The sequence below is a fragment of the Oncorhynchus kisutch genome, linkage group LG22 (genome assembly GCF_002021735.2).
Source record: "Oncorhynchus kisutch isolate 150728-3 linkage group LG22, Okis_V2, whole genome shotgun sequence".
NCBI lineage: Eukaryota > Metazoa > Chordata > Actinopteri > Salmoniformes > Salmonidae > Oncorhynchus > Oncorhynchus kisutch.
In genome coordinates, this window is record NC_034195.2 from 47092428 (window position 1) to 47107170 (window position 14743).

Below are 14743 nucleotides of genomic sequence, written 5' to 3' on the forward strand. Positions count from 1 at the left end.
CATTAAGGTTAGGGTTAAGGTTATGGTTGAGCATTAAGGTTAGGGTTAAGGTTATGGTTGAGCATTAAGGTTAGGGTTAAGGTTATGGTTGAGCATTAAGGTTAGGGTTAAGGTTATGGTTGAGCATTAAGGTTAGGGTTAAGGTTATGGTTGAGCATTAAGGTTAGGGTTAAGGTTATGGTTGAGCATTAAGGTTAGGGTTAAGGTTATGGTTAAGCATTAAGGTTAGGGTTAAGGTTATGGTTGAGCATTAAGGTTAGGGTTAAGGTTATGGTTGAGCATTAAGGTTAGGGTTAAGGTTATGGTTAAGCATTAAGGTTAGGGTTAAGGTTATGGTTGAGCATTAAGGTTAGGGTTAAGATTATGGTTGAGCATTAAGGTTAGGGTTAAGGTTATGGTTGAGCATTAAGGTTAGGGTTAAGGTTATGGTTGAGCATTAAGGTTAGGGTTAAGGTTAGGGTTAAGGTTATGGTTGAGCATTAAGGTTAGGGTTAAGGTTAGGGTTAAGGTTAGGGTTAAGCATTAAGGTTAGGGTTAAGGTTATGGTTGAGAATTAAGGTTAGGGTTAAGGTTATGGTTGAGCATTAAGGTTAGGGTTAAGGTTAGGGTTGAGCATTAAGGTTAGGGTTAAGGTTAGGGTTGAGCATTAAGGTTAGGGTTAAGGTTAGGGTTGAGCATTAAGGTTAGGGTTAAGGTTATGGTTGAGCATTAAGGTTAGGGTTAAGGTTATGGTTGAGCATTAAGGTTAGGGTTAAGGTTATGGTTGAGCATTAAGGTTAGGGTTAAGGTTATGGTTGAGCATTAAGGTTAGGGTTAAGGTTATGGTTAAGCATTAAGGTTAGGGTTAAGGTTATGGTTGAGCATTAAGGTTAGGGTTAAGGTTATGGTTGAGCATTAAGGTTAGGGTTAAGGTTAGGGTTAAGCATTAAGGTTAAGGTTATGGTTGAGCATTAAGGTTAGGGTTAAGGTTATGGTTGAGCATTAAGGTTAGGGTTAAGGTTATGGTTAAGCATTAAGGTTAGGGTTAAGGTTATGGTTGAGCATTAAGGTTAGGGTTAAGGTTATGGTTGAGCATTAAGGTTATGGTTAAGGTTATGGTTGAGCATTAAGGTTAGGGTTAAGGTTATGGTTGAGCATTAAGGTTAGGGTTAAGGTTATGGTTGAGCATTAAGGTTAGGGTTAAGGTTAGGGTTGAGCATTAAGGTTAGGGTTAAGGTTATGGTTGAGCATTAAGGTTAGGGTTAAGGTTAGGGTTAAGCATTAAGGTTAGGGTTACGGTTATGGTTGAGCATTAAGGTTAGGGTTAAGGTTAGGGTTGAGCATTAAGGTTAGGGTTAAGGTTAGGGTTGAGCATTAAGGTTAGGGTTAAGGTTAGGGTTAAGCATTAAGGTTAGGGTTAAGGTTATGGTTGAGCATTAAGGTTAGGGTTAAGGTTATGGTTAAGGTTAGGGTTGAGCATTAAGGTTAGGGTTATGTTTAAAATCAGATTTTAGAACTTTGTGGCTGTGCCAGCTAGTGACCACTCTGCAGGGCAGCCTCCAGATTCATGATGAGAAAAAGGTTGAACATGCAATACATCTTGTCAACAGCATCCTTTAAGCAAAGTATCTTATTGATACATCAAATGTGTGATTCGTCCTGTTTCTTTCTGTAATATCCCTTGTTGTGTTTCCATGTGATTTAATTTCCACATCCATACTGCCTGCTTTAAAAAGGTACAGACTGCGATTCAACTTCTTGTCGTTTGTAAACAACAGAGTAATAAAACCATATATTTTGGGTCATAATAAAGACAGACAGTGGTGCTAAACTCATTATATTCTTCAGGAATCAATGGGTATACATCAATCATTGAAATGACCATTAAACAGCTTCCCAAATCCCAGACTGCCCGCTTTAGGTCCAGCTCTCCTTTCTCTGAGACTCTCCCCTCAGCCCACTCTGACTGGGAGGCTGGGTGAGAAATAAGGCTGAATTTCTGCTGGCCCTGACAGGACCCAATCCCTCATCTGCTGGGATTTATGGAAGAAAATCAACGTTGTTCAGCTCCTACATCTCATCTCATCTCACACACACACACACAAACACAGCATTTCGTGTCAGTGTTTGTGCTTTGAAGGATCTAACAGAGACATCCATCCATCACCTGAGCGACGGCAGCCAGACAGGGTCTGTTTATGGGATGTAGGCTCACATTTGGATGGTAGCAGAGTGCGTGTGTAAAAGAGGGGACAAGACAGAGAGAGAGAAAGAGAGACAGAGACAGAGAAAGAGTTTGAGTTTTAAAGAACCTTTATTGGGTCTGGGAACCCACAGCACAATAAAGGCTCAAACAACAACGGAGATCTCATGGGGTGTCCAGGCTAACCAAGATAGTAAGGACTTTATGGTTTCCTTTTGTCATCAGTGCTTCAAGATCTGCCAACTGCTCACATGGACAAGAGAATGCTATACGTCCAAAGGCTGTCCCATGGTCTACTGTCCCAACAATGTTGTGAAGCTCTAGTTTACACTGAGTGTCTGTGAATCCCATCAGCAGTCTTCTTCGCCTCATTTCTCTCTTTCACCTTCGTCCCCAGAAGGGAGGAGCAGCCGTGTATTGATTTCTGCAGGACAGACCCTGACGGACTCACCTTCTGTACGGGATCATTGGGAGGCTGTTCTTTGTCCACCAGGTAGAAGTGATAACCACCTGGGGCCTCATCCAGATAGACCACCTTTCCAACCTCAGTGAGGGGCCAACTAAGGGCCAACCAAGCTGCTTAGCATTGCTGACAGCCTGGCTAGACTGTAGAGTCAGACCCAGGAAGTCCCACTACATAATTGTAGGTCAGTTCAGCCACAAAGCGACCATCCTCTGGCCCAAAGTCGACCATTGTCTTGCTCCATTTTCCATCATAAGGGCCCTTACAAGTTGCTCTGAAACAGGTTATGTCATTTCAAACACCCTGCTCTGAAACAGGTTATGTCGTTTCAAACACCCTGCTCTGAAACAGGTTATGTCGTTTCAAACACCCAGCTCTGAAACAGGTTATGTCGTTTCAAACACCCCGCTCTGAAACAGGTTATGTCGTTTCAAACACCCCGCTCTGAAACAGGTTATGTCGTTTCAAACACCCCGCTCTGAAACAGGTTATGTCGTTTCAAACACCCCGCTCTGAAACAGGTTATGTCGTTTCAAACACCCCGCTCTGAAACAGGTTATGTCGTTTCAAACACCCCGCTCTGAAACAGGTTATGTCGTTTCAAACACCCCGCTCTGAAACAGGTTATGTCGTTTCAAACACCCCGCTCTGAAACAGGTTATGTCGTTTCAAACACCCCGCTCTGAAACAGGTTATGTCGTTTCAAACACCCCGCTCTGAAACAGGTTATGTCGTTTCAAACACCCGCTCTGAAACAGGTTATGTCGTTTCAAACACCCTGCTCTGAAACAGGTTATGTCGTTTCAAACACCCCGCTCTGAAACAGGTTATGTCGTTTCAAACACCCCGCTCTGAAACAGGTTATGTCGTTTCAAACACCCCGCTCTGAAACAGGTTATGTCGTTTCAAACACCCCGCTCTGAAACAGGTTATGTCGTTTCAAACACCCCGCTCTGAAACAGGTTGTCGTTTCAAACACCCCGCTCTGAAACAGGTTATGTCGTTTCAAACACCCCGCTCTGAAACAGGTTATGTCGTTTCAAACACCCCGCTCTGAAACAGGTTATGTAGTTTCAAACACCCCGCTCTGAAACAGGTTATGTAGTTTCGGCGACAGGTTTTTATGTTTCTGGACTCCAGAGCATACTTGGGCGGTATCGTTTAAAGTCAAGTATGACAACAGACTGTATATGGCTTAAAATAGTATAGGTAGTCAACGGTGTTTTGAGTGTGGGGATGTTGGCCATAAGCGACATGCTTGCCGGAAAAGGTAGAAGGCGGAAGGAGGGGCGTAGGTGGTCCTCGTAATGCCTGGGCCCACTGATGTAGGGAGAGGTGGGCCGACATTGGTATAGCAGCCACAAGCACCTGTTGCTGAGGAACAAGTTGTCCGTGTTGAGGGTACTGAGTTGCAGCTTGTACCAGAGGGGAACATAGCATCTGATGTGCAGCAGAAAAATATTCTTGTAGGAGCTCAGGATGGATTTGGGGAGCCACTTCCCCAGACTAGTGAGTAGATGCGCAGCACGAGTGATGGGGTACAGGAGGGGGTTCAGGTGGGGCTAGCCTCCCAGGTAGTGGAGGAGATGCCCGGTATGAGTGATGGGGTACAAGTGGGGAGTGTTGAGAGTGATGTGGCTGAGGGGAGTCAGGGGTCTGTGGCCTCAGTTGAGGAGGATCAGAAGGATATGGACGTCTCTGTTGATATGATAGCATCTGGTGATGACTCAATTTACAATCTAGAGGAGGTAAATGGGTTCCTGGATCAGACTTTTGGGAAATCTGTCAAATTGGCAGATTTTTTTTTTTATGTTGATATGTTTGTGAGGTCAGCTATGGTGTTACAGAAGATGGTGGGGTTAGAGCAGTTAAGTGTGAAGAAGCGTTTCTGCTTGAGGAAATTTGTTACTGCTGTCACTGGTAGTGGGAAATGTGGTAGGGTTAAGAGAAAATTAAAACAATGATGATGTTCATGACAGAGTAAGAGAGAGTGAGAGACAGACAGAGAAAGAGAGAGTGAGAGACAGACAGAGAAAGAGAGAGTGAGAGACAGACAGAGAAAGAGAGAGTGAGAGACAGACAGAGAAAGAGAGAGTGAGAGACAGACAGAGAAAGAGAGACAGAGAAAGAGAGAGTGAGAGATAGACAGAGAGAGAGAAAAAGATACAATAGTAGGCAGACAGCTTCCTCTGATCATGTCGGAGATGAAAGCTGATCTGGTGATTTAACTGATTTAACTGATCAATAAGTAATTATGATCAATAGTGTAATCACTACGTGCACCACACTGCATAATTTTTATTTTATTTTTTATTTTACCTTTATTTAACCAGGTAGGCAAGTTGAGAACAAGTTCTCATTTACAAAAGCAAAGCAGTTCGAAAGATAAAACGACACAGAGTTACACATGGAGTAAAAACAAACATACAGTCAATAATGCAGTATAAACAAGTCTATATACAATGTGAGCAAATGAGGTGAGAAGGGAGGTAAAGGCAAAAAAGGCCATAATGGCAAAGTAAATACAATATAGCAAGTAAAATACTGGAATGGTAGTTTTGCAATGGAAGAATGTGCAAAGTAGAAATAAAAATAATGGGGTGCAAAGGAGCAAAATAAATAAATAAATAAAAATTAAATACAGTTGGGAAAGAGGTAGTTGTTTGGGCTAAATTATAGGTGGTCTATGTACAGGTGCAGTCATCTGTGAGCTGCTCTGACAGTTGGTGCTTAAAGGGGCGGCAGGGTAGCCTAGTGGTTAGAGCGTTGGACTAGTAACCAGAAGGTTGTGAGTTCAAACCCCCGAGCTGACAAGGTACAAATCTGTCGTTCTGCCCCTGAACAGGCAGTTAACCCACTGTTCCCAGGCCGTCATTGAAAATAAGAATGTGTTCTTAACTGACTTGCCTGGTTAAATAAAGGTAAAAAAAAAAAAAAAAAAAAAAAAAAAAAAAGAAAAAGCTAGTGAGGTAGATAAGTGTTTCCAGTTTCAGAGATTTTTGTAGTTCGTTCCAGTCATTGGCAGCAGAGAACTGGAAGGAGAGGCGGCCAAAGATATAATTGGTTTTGGGGGTGACTAGAGAGATATACCTGCTGGAGCGTGTGCTACAGGTGGGAGATGCTATGGTGACCAGCGAGCTGAGATAAGGGGGGACTTTACCTAGCAGGGTCTTGTAGATGACATGGAGCCAGTGGGTTTGGCGACGAGTATGAAGCGAGGGCCAGCCAACGAGAGCGTACAGGTCGCAATGGTGGGTAGTATATGGGGCTTTGGTGATAAAACGGATTGCACTGTGATAGACTGCATCCAATTTGTTGAGTAGGGTATTGGAGGCTATTTTGTAAATGACATCGCCAAAGTCGAGGATTGGTAGGATGGTCAGTTTTACAAGGGTATGTTTGGCAGCATGAGTGAAGGATGCTTTGTTGCGAAATAGGAAGCCAATTCTAGATTTAACTTTGGATTGGAGATGTTTGATATGGTTCTGGAAGGAGAGTTTACAGTCTAACCAGACACCTAAGTATTTGTAGTTGTCCACGTATTCTAAGTCAGAGCCGTCCAGAGTAGTGATGTTGGACAGGCGGGTAGGTGCAGGTAGCGATCGGTTGAAGAGCATGCATTTAGTTTTACTTGTATTTAAGAGCAATTGGAGGCCACGGAAGGAGAGTTGTATTGCATTGAAGCTTGCCTGGAGGGTTGTTAACACAGTGTCCAAAGAAGGGCCGGAAGTATACAGAATGGTGTCGTCTGCGTAGAGGTGGATCAGGGACTCACCAGCAGCAAGAGCGACCTCATTGATGTATACAGAGAAGAGAGTCGGTCCAAGAATTGAACCCTGTGGCACCCCCATAGAGACTGCCAGAGGTCCGGACAGCAGACCCTCCGATTTGACACACTGAACTCTATCAGAGAAGTAGTTGGTGAACCAGGCGAGGCAATCATTTGAGAAACCAAGAGTGTCGAGTCTGCCGATGAGGATATGGTGATTGACAGAGTCGAAAGCCTTGGCCAGATCAATGAATACGGCTGCACAGTAATGTTTCTTATCGATGGCGGTTAAGATATCGTTTAGGACCTTGAGCGTGGCTGAGGTGCACCCATGACCAGCTCTGAAACCAGATTGCATAGCAGAGAAGGTATGGTGAGATTCGAAATGGTCGGTAATCTGTTTGTTGACTTGGCTTTCGAAGACCTTAGAAAGGCACGGTAGGATAGATATAGGTCTGTAGCAGTTTGGGTCAAGAGTGTCCCCCCCTTTGAAGAGGGGGATGACTGCAGCTGCTTTCCAATCTTTGGGAATCTCAGACGACACGAAAGAGAGGTTGAACAGGCTAGTAATAGGGGTGGCAACAATTTCGGCAGATAATTTTAGAAAGAAAGGGTCCAGATTGTCTAGCCCGGCTGATTTGTAGGGGTCCAGATTTTGCAGCTCTTTCAGAACATCAGCTGAATGGATTTGGGAGAAGGAGAAATGGGGAAGGCTTGGGCGAGTTGCTGTTGGGGGTGCAGTGCTGTTGTCCGGGGTAGGAGTAGCCAGGTGGAAAGCATGGCCAGCCGTAGAAAAATGCTTATTGAAATTCTCAATTATGGTGGATTTATCAGTGGTGACAGTGTTTCCTATCTTCAGTGCAGTGGGCAGCTGGGAGGAGGTGTTCTTATTCTCCATGGACTTTACAGTGTCCCAGAACTTTTTTGAGTTAGTGTTGCAGGAAGCAAATTTCTGCTTGAAAAAGCTAGCCTTGGCTTTTCTAACTGCCTGTGTATAATGGTTTCTAGCTTCCCTGAACAGCTGCATATCACGGGGGCTGTTCGATGCTAATGCTAATAATGTGTTGGTTAAGGGCAGTCAGGTCTGGGGAGAACCAAGGGCTATATCTGTTCCTGGTTCTAAATTTCTTGAATGGGGCATGTTTATTTAAGATGGTTAGGAAGGCATTTAAAAAAAATATCCAGGCATCCTCTACTGACGGGATGAGATCAATATAATGCAGGAAGGTACACCTGGAGGTTTCAATGGGAAGGTGAGAGGTCAGAGGTTACAGGTAAAGATTATTTTCAATACTTCAACACACAAAGGCATGTGGTGTTGGGTTGTCTTGGAGCCCTGGGAGTTTACAAAGAAAGCTGTGCTTTAATCTGAGCCAAGGTTCTCTATCCTCTATCTACTCGGCCCTTGTGCTATGGCCATATGGCAGAACAGAAGACACAGGAAGTATTGAAAAGGAAAGGTGAACTGTGAAGCAGTAAATCAACTTTTGACAGGTTGGTTGATGACTATGTTTGTAGTGTGTCTCTCTGAAAAACCCTTGTGTCCCTGGAAACCAAAGGGGACCAAAGTGAAAGCAGTGCTCCGCTCTCATCTCAGCCAAGGCTATCTCTCCTACATAGGTTGTCCTTGTGATCTGGCCAGATGGCAGGAGATACAGCTGGACTCAGAAGTGAAGGCACTGTCAACTACAGAACAGTTACTTGGTACACGTTGGTTGGTGGTAATGCTTGTAGTATCTCTGAAGACTAGCATCCCCTTGTGTCCCCAGAAAACCAAAGAGGGCCAAAGCTCTGAGTTCCATTTTCCTCTGCAACTATCAATTCATTATCCATGCACCCGGGGCACACGAGGAATGTGACTTTAATTGCTGAGTAGCTGAGCCAGCTTAGGACAAGACAGATGAGTTAGGCAGAGATTTAGGCCAGTTTCGGTCATTTCTCCACCCAACACAGGAAATACTCACAGATGTTCGTATCGTCATAAACATTGTGTTAGACCAGCAACAGAAGGGAAATATTACATCTAGATTTGGCTAGATTAACCCCTGATTCCTTATGCTACAAAAGGTAGGCTAACTACTGTGGGTTTCAGAGAGAGATAAGGTTGAGAGAAAGAGACGAGAGAGAGATGGGAGAGAGATGGGACAGACATGGGCCAATAAAGTAATGAACTGTCATAATTTGCCAGCACAGATGGCAGACTTGGCACCTTGCTGATTTTCATTGTTCTTGCAGAAAGTCTGCTATAGAGAGACTGTCAGTCCTTTGAACACAGCAGTGAGGAAGGAGAGTTGTTCTCTCAACCTGTCAGCCCTACCACATTATCAATGTATGCCTTCTGACAGAAACGTGCTGATAAGACAAAATAACACACTGTGGAAAATAATTGGATATGAACATCCACAACACAAACAGCTCACTTTTCTTCATCTAAATGACTCATATTTGACAAGTCTCTCTCTCTCTCTCTCTCTCTCTCTCTCTCTCTCTCTCCCTCTCTCCCTCTCTCCCTCTCTCCCTCTCTCCCTCTCTCTCTCTCTCTCTCTCTCTCTCTCTCTCTCTCTCTCTCTCTCTCTCTCTCTCTCCCTCCCTCCCTCCCTCCCTCCCTCCCTCCCTCCCTCCCTCCCTCCCTCCCTCCCTCCCTCCCTCCCTCCCTCCCTCCCTCCCTCCCCCTCTCTCCCTCTCTCCCTCTCTCCCTCTCTCCCTGCCTCCCAGAGGACGATTTAGTTTACAGTAACACAGAGATGTGAACAACCATTCAGGGGATGTCTTTAATAAAGATACATCTATGCAGTCAAATGGGATATAAACACAGTGAACAAATATTTGTATTTCTGTTTCATGACAAACCATAGCGTAGTTGCGTTCCATCCCTGGGATAATACTATCTATATTCTCAAATCTTTAGTAGGCCTACCACATACGCTTGTATGCCAATGGTGTGATCCACACTTGAATGGGTGAGTGATAAGACAGATAACCAAACAGAATGTTGACCACTGACCGTGTGTGTGTTGTGTGCATTGGGTCCTCTCTCCTCACTTTCCTATGGCTATGGAGATCAGCAAAAAGAAAGAATAGCTTTACTGACAGATCTCAGAGCAGCCCGTAAATCAAACTCCCAGTCAGACCAGTGATGTTGATCGTGACTGATGAACTGTGATAAGACTGTGGAGCTTTCTCTCAATCAGACCAGTGATGTTGATCGTGACTGATGAACTGTGATAAGACTGTGGAGCTTTCTCTCAATCAGACCAGTGATGTTGATCGTGACTGATGAACTGTGATAAGACTGTGGAGCTTTCTCTCAATCAGACCAGTGATGTTGATCGTGACTGATGAACTGTGATAAGACTGTGGAGCTTTGTCCTCAACCAACAGTTTGGCGCCTCAGAATCACAGTGCATTTTGTGGACAAATGACCATTTCCACTGAGTCGACAACGCATCGAGGTGACACAAACTTGAAGCGAGGTCTTCCTGGAAGCAGGCTGACACGGGCTGAATTTGAAATGGCACCCTATTCCCTACACTGTATGTAGTGCACTACCTACAGTGTTGGTAATAGGGTGTGTGTGTGTGTGTGTTTCCTGCTCATTAAACACAGAAGGGTCATCTTCCACCCGACTCCTCGCAGGAGGGCTGTGCTGGAGATGGACGGACACACACACACACACACACACACACACACACACACACACACACACACACACACACACACACACACACACACACACACAACACACACACACACACACACACACACACACACACACACACACACACACTTCACAGTGTTGGAGATGGATACATTTACAGCAGCCTGAGGGCTGTGCTGGAGATGGAAGGACACACACACACACACACACACTTCACAGTGTTAGAGATGGATATATTTACAGCAGCCTGAGGGCTGTGCTGGAGATGGACGGACACACACACACACTTCACAGTGTTGGAGATGGATACATTTACAGCAGCCTGAGGGCTGTAAGGTATGGGCACCAACATAAGCCATAGCCCCTCCATTACAAGCCACAGTGATAGGCTTCTGTTTGATTATAATATTAGGATAAAACTCTAATGGCTCTATCGTTTAAAAATACTGATGATAATCATGGAAAGCATGATCTTGTTTAAAGCACACTGCTGCCCCGATTAATTCGGTGTAACCTCACGGAGCCACACAATTTGATCACCCTGTAAGCAGGATAACTTTCCTGCAATGTAGAATATTTCAGTTTTAAAAAGGCTTCTGAAGTTTGTAATTTCCACTTTGAAATTCCAGACATGATGTATCAACCCCAACAGAAATGTCCCCTAATAATCATCATCTCTATAATAATTCACGTTTCCTGTTTCTGCAGGATTATTTTCCTGCTGTAGCAAACTAGCTCAAATTAAGGTCTTACATGAGTCTGTGATCGGGTCACACAGAAGACTAGAGCTGGGAGGTGTTCTCCTTCTAATGAAAAGCTAGGCAGAGACACAGGTGGACAGGCTGTTGGGATAGGACTTGGGGGGAGTAACACACACACACACACACACACACACACACACGCACACACGCACACACACGCACACACGCACACACACACACTGTCTGGCTGAGAGTTCAGCTGTGTGATAGTCCATCCATCACAGTTACTCTGCACATCACCATCTTCCCCTGATGTGTACTGGACCTGTCAGTATGATGGAGCAGCCTACACCTCGCCACAAAACACGACAGGACAAACAGGGAGGAAAAGTCGATCAAACTTCATTTGGTTCTATTAATAACTCGCAACAGATGGAAATCTAGCCGATACCCGCTGGAGAAACTTTGGGAAGAAGTTATGACAAAAAACAAACAAGCCCTGTCTTTTAGGCTGTTCTGATGTTGTAGTGGTTTGGAAGGGATGTGAAGGTTGTGTTATAGTGGTTTGGAAGGGATGTGAAAGTCATGTTGTAGTGGTTTGGAAAGGGATGTGAAGGTCGTGTTGTAGTGGTTTGGAAGGGATGTGAAGGTCGTGTTGTAGTGGTTTGGAAGGGATGTGAAGGTTGTGTTGTAGTGGTTTGGAAGGGATGTGAAGGCCGTGTTGTAGTGGTTTGGAAGGTATGTGAAGTCCGTGTTGTAGTGGTTTGGAAGGGATGTGAAGGTCGTGTTGTAGTGGTTTGGAAGGGATGTGAAGGTCGCGTTGTAGTGGTTTGGAAGGGATGTGAAAGTCGTGTTGTAGTGGTTTGAGAAGGGATGTGAAGGTCGTGTTGTAGTGGTTTGGAAGGGATGTGGAGGATGTGTTGTAGTGGTTTGGAAGGGATGTGAAGGTCGTGTTGTAGTGGTTTGGAAGGGATGTGAAGGTCGTGTTGTAGTGGTTTGGAAGGGATGTGAAGGTCGTGTTGTAGTGGTTTGGAAGGGATGTGAAGGTCGTGTTGTAGTGGTTTGGAAGGGATGTGACGGATGTGTTGTAGTGGTTTGGAAGGGATGTGAAGGTCGTGTTGTAGTGGTTTGGAAGGGATGTGAAGGTCGTGTTGTAGTGGTTTGGAAGGGATGTGAAGGTCGTGTTGTAGTGGTTTGGAAGGGATGGGAAGGTCGTGTTGTAGTGGTTTGGAAGGGATGTGAAGGGCGTGTTGTAGTGGTTTGGAAGGGATGTGAAGGTCATGTTGTAGTGGTTTGTAAGGGATGTGAAGGACGTGTTGTAGTGGTTTGTAAGGGATGTGAAGGACGTGTTGTAGTGGTTTGGAAGGGATGTGAAGGACGTGTTGTAGTGGTTTGGAAGGGATGTGAAGGTCGTGTTGTAGTGGTTTGGAAGGGATGTGAAAGTCGTGTTGTAGTGGTTTGGAAGGGTTGTGAAGGTCGTGTTGTAGTGGTTTGGAAGGGATGTGAAGGTCGTGCTGTAGTGGTTTGGAAGGGATGTGAAGGTCGTGTTGTAGTGGTTTAGAAGGGATGTGAAGGTCGTGTTGTAGTGGTTTCTACAGAGGATATGTGACTCTCATGTGAATGACTGATTTAAGTAGCTATGTAACTAATCAAACCTACTATGAAGGCCTTTCTATGATTGAAAAGAAAGCATAGAAGGCATGGCCCAGTAGTACAGATGGGTTCTAGGGGCACAGAACACTGGCTGACTGATGCTGATTCTGTGAACATGGGCACAGCAATATCCTGTTGGCCATTTTCTGTTTTAATCCTGTTTGTTTGGGTTACAGAAAACACAGATTTGTACTGGGTCTTAGACTAGCTCTCAACTGCAGCTGGGTAAAATGAAGAACTACTAAAGTAGAAAATCACTTTAATTCCTCTCCTCCTATGAAAGACTTACACATACCTCTCTGACATGATGGTGATGAAAAATATATTAATTTAAACTCTTGTAGACTGATAACGACAACTGACTCCGTGCTGGGAAATTGTCAAAAGCAGAATTTTATAGGATGTAAAACACTTAACATTCACATAGGCTATTCAGAGAGGAACCTATTGGGATAGGGTTGAAATGCAACCTAGTTATTGTACCAGACATCAGATACACGCAATTAATATAACCATACCAAGCTCATACCAAGTGGTATGCAATGCAATACTTTCAATGTAGGATGAAAAGCCCAAGAGCAGTACAATGCCCTAATATAGCCTGTTCACCAGATATACTGTAATAACTTTACATTATGGCAATGCCTCTGTAAATTACAGCAACATATTGTTTCAAATATACAGCAGTGATACTTTGGTGAATCAGATTCCAGTCCTTGACCAAAAATAGGGTTTGTTTGTTTCCAGAAAGATAATTACCATAAATGAATTACTTTGTAGTGTCCACAAATGACATTAAAAAAAGAGAGAGGCATAAAAATAGTTTTCTCAAAGAGAAGATGAAGGCAGAATTTATATCTGTATTCCGTTTCATGTTTCCTAAAAATGTACTGACAGACCTCAATTACCTCGACACCGGTGCCCCCGCACATTGACTCTGTACCGTAACACCCTGTATATAGCCTCCACATTGACTCTGTACCGTAACACCCTGTATACAGCCCCACTATTGTTATTTACTGCTGCTCTGGAATTATTTGTTAGTCTTTTCTCTTACCTTTTTTATATGTATTTTCTTAAAACTGCATTGTTGGTTAAGGGCTTGTAAGTAAGCATGTCACTGTATTTGTTGGTTAAGGGCTTGTAAGTAAGCATGTCACTGTATTTGTTGGTTAAGGGCTTGTAAGTAAGCATGTCACTGTATTTGTTGGTTAAGGGCTTGTAAGTAAGCATGTCACTGTATTTGTTGGTTAAGGGCTTGTAAGTAAGCATGTCACTGTATTTGTTGGTTAAGGGCTTGTAAGTAAGCATGTCACTGTATTTGTTGGTTAAGGGCTTGTAAGTAAGCATGTCACTGTATTTGTTGGTTAAGGGCTTGTAAGTAAGCATGTCACTGTATTTGTTGGTTAAGGGCTTGTAAGTAAGCATGTCACTGTATTTGTTGGTTAAGGGCTTGTAAGTAAGCATGTCACTGTATTTGTTGGTTAAGGGCTTGTAAGTAAGCATGTCACTGTATTTGTTGGTTAAGGGCTTGTAAGTAAGCATGTCACTGTATTTGTTGGTTAAGGGCTTGTAAGTAAGCATGTCACTGTATTTGTTGGTTAAGGGCTTGTAACTAAGCATGTCACTGTATTTGTTGGTTAAGGGCTTGTAAGTAAGCATGTCACTGTATTTGTTGGTTAAGGGCTTGTAAGTAAGCATGTCACTGTATTTGTTGGTTAAGGGCTTGTAAGTAAGCATGTCACTGTATTTGTTGGTTAAGGGCTTGTAAGTAAGCATGTCACTGTATTTGTTGGTTAAGGGCTTGTAAGTAAGCATGTCACTGTATTTGTCGCATGTGACAAATAAAATTTGACTTGATGCTTTCTTTACACATGGGACTAGGTCGTACACACTTAAATGAGGTGAGTTAGGCCTACATTTCTTTACACATGGGACTAGGTCGTACACACTTAAATGAGGTGAGTTAGGCCTACATTTCTTTACACATGGGACTAGGTCGTACACACTTAAATGAGGTGAGTTAGGCCTACATTTCTTTACACATGGGACTAGGACGTACACACTTAAATGAGGTGAGTTAGGCCTACATTTCTTTACACATGGGACTAGGACATACACACTTAAATGAGGTGAGTTAGGCCTACATTTCTTTACACATGGGACTAGGACGTACACACTTAAATGAGGTGAGTTAGGCCTACATTTCTTTACACATGGGACTAGGACGTACACACTTAAATGAGGTGAGTTAGGCCTACATTTCTTTACACATGGGACTAGGTCGTACACACTTAAATGAGGTGAGTTAGGCCTA

General features: G+C 43.8%; 1 protein-coding gene and 1 pseudogene across 1 annotated transcript in view; both read right to left on the reverse strand.

The window, feature by feature from the left end:
- The window catches only part of LOC109867773 (transmembrane protein 263), a 44311-nt gene that overhangs the window by 26850 nt on the left and 2718 nt on the right, over nt 1–14743 (reverse strand). The gene's annotated exons all lie outside the window — the stretch shown is intronic.
- On the reverse strand, nt 1441–2957 carry LOC116356336 (glyoxalase domain-containing protein 4 pseudogene; annotated as a pseudogene).